This window comes from Nymphaea colorata, unplaced genomic scaffold (genome assembly GCF_008831285.2).
Source record: "Nymphaea colorata isolate Beijing-Zhang1983 unplaced genomic scaffold, ASM883128v2 scaffold0719, whole genome shotgun sequence".
Lineage (NCBI taxonomy): Eukaryota > Viridiplantae > Streptophyta > Magnoliopsida > Nymphaeales > Nymphaeaceae > Nymphaea > Nymphaea colorata.
In genome coordinates, this window is record NW_022205225.1 from 1 (window position 1) to 2,388 (window position 2,388).

At 42.3% G+C, this 2,388-nt stretch overlaps 1 pseudogene; it reads left to right on the forward strand.

Moving 5' to 3' along the window:
• Positions 1 to 6: 6 nt before the first annotated feature.
• LOC126409677 (photosystem II protein D1-like) lies at positions 7 to 1,525 on the forward strand (annotated as a pseudogene).
• Positions 1,526 to 2,388: the final 863 nt, after the last annotated feature.

Sequence of the window (2,388 nt, forward strand, 5' to 3'; positions counted from 1 at the left end):
GATGGTTCGGTGTTTTGATGATCCCTACCCTATTGACCGCTACTTCTGTATTTATTATCGCCTTCATTGCGGCTCCTCCAGTAGATATTGATGGTATTCGTGAACCTGTTTCTGGTTCTCTACTTTATGGAAATAATATTATTTCTGGTGCCATTGTTCCTACTTCTGCGGCTATCGGGTTGCATTTTTACCCGATATGGGAAGCATCATCCGTTGATGAATGGTTATACAATGGCGGTCCTTAATGAACTAATTGTTCTACCACTTCTTACTTGGTGTAGCTTGTTACATGGGTCGTGAGTGGGAGTTAGCTTCCGTCTGGGTATGCGCCCTTGGGATTGCTGTTGCGTATTCAGCTCCTGTTGCAGCTGCTACTGCTGTTTTCTTGATCTACCCTATTGGTCAAGGAAGCTTTCTGATGGTATGCCTCTAGGAATATCTGGTACTTTCAACTTCATGATTGTATTCCAGGCTGAACAACATCCTTATGCATCCATTCCACATGTTAGGTGTGGCTGGTGTATTCGGCGGCTCTCTATTCAGTGCTATGCATGGTTCCTTGGTAACCTCTAGTTTGATCAGGGAAACTACTGAAAATGAGTCTGCTAATGAAGGTTACAGATTCGGTCAAGAGGAAGAAACTATAATATCGTAGCTGCTCATGGTTATTTTGGCGATTGATCTTCCAATATGCTAGTTTCAACAACTCTCGTTCCTTACACTTCTTCCTAGCTGCTTGGCCTGTTGTAGGTATCTGGTTCACCGCTTTAGGTATCAGCACTATGGCATTCAACCTAAATGGATTCAATTTCAATCAATCCGTAGTTGACAGTCAAGGTCGTGTTATTAACACTTGGGCTGATATCATTAATCGTGCTAACCTTGGTATGGAAGTTATGCATGAACGTAATGCTCACAACTTCCCTCTGGACCTAGCTGCTGTCGAAGCTCCATCTACAAATGGATAATACTTTGATGTCAGTGTATACGAGTCGTTGAAGGAACAATACCCAATCTCTTGGTTGGGTATTGTTCCGTTCTATTCAGTCACGTTTTACTCATATGATGATTCCATTCTAATCTCTTTCCTTCACAAAAATCTAATCTAAATCAATACAGCAAGCAGCATTTACGCTGCGTTGCGTGGTTCATTGTTGCCGAGTGACCTATTTTCGCTATGTACTAAACTCATATATAATTATAATAAATTCCACAAATCGTTTGACTTCTTTATTGTGAATTGTTAGTGTTACGGGGTTGGCCTCTTATGACAAGGGATATAACAGATAAATAATTATCTCTCGGCCTCGGCGCAAAGAAAAGGAGAGTCAGAAAGAAGAGTCTATGATGAAGGCTAAAACGAAATATGACATGACTCTTAATTGAGTCAGAGTAGGGGCGGATGTAGCCAAGTGGATTAAGGTAGTGGATTGTGAATCCACCATTCGCGGGTTCAATTCCCGTCGTTCGCCCATTCACATCATTCATTATTTTTTCTTTCTCTTTCTATTTACGGCGACGAAGAATAAAATATCACTATATTTATTCCTTTTCCTACTCCTTCTTCCAAGCGCGGGATAACCCAAGGAGTTGTGGGTTTTTTTCTACCAATCGGGGCCCTCCTTCACCACCTCCATGGGGATGGTCTACAGGGTTCATAACTACTCCTCTTACTACAGGACGCTTACCTAGCCAACATTTAGATCCGGCTCTACCCAAACTTTTCTGGTTCGCCCCGACATTACCCACTTGTCCGACTGTTGCTGAGCAGTTTTTGGATATCAAACGAACCTCTCCAGATGGTAATCTTAATGTGGCCGATTTACCCTCTTTTGCAATCAGTTTCGCTACAGCACCTGCTGCTCTAGCTAATTGTCCACCCTTTCCAAGTGTTATTTCTATGTTATGTATGGCCGTGCCTAAGGGCATATCGGTTGAAGTAGATTCTTCTTTTTGATCAATCAAAACCCCTTCCCAAACTGTACAAGCTTCTTCCAAAGCATACGGCTTTCTGGATGTAGATGATGATATCTAGACAGATGGATCTTATATGAATCGTATGATGAAGTACCACATGAGTGGATATATAGGAATCCAAATCTGCCGAATCACTCATGCTACGATCTTCTACATCCTAGGTCTCCCCATTCCGTCATCTGGCTTATGTTCTTCATGTAGCACTCAGACCGAATGACTCTATGAAATTACGTCGATACTTCCATTCCACATATTACGGGTAACGTAGGAGACATCTCTATTTTTCCCCCGGGGGATCTTTAGAATTACCACTGCTTAGCTTTCAATTCGCCTCTGACCATCAAATGAAATGTGAATAACCCATCCTCCTCTCTTTGAAACAAGGGGCGCTTCCGGTTCTATCCGTGCTTC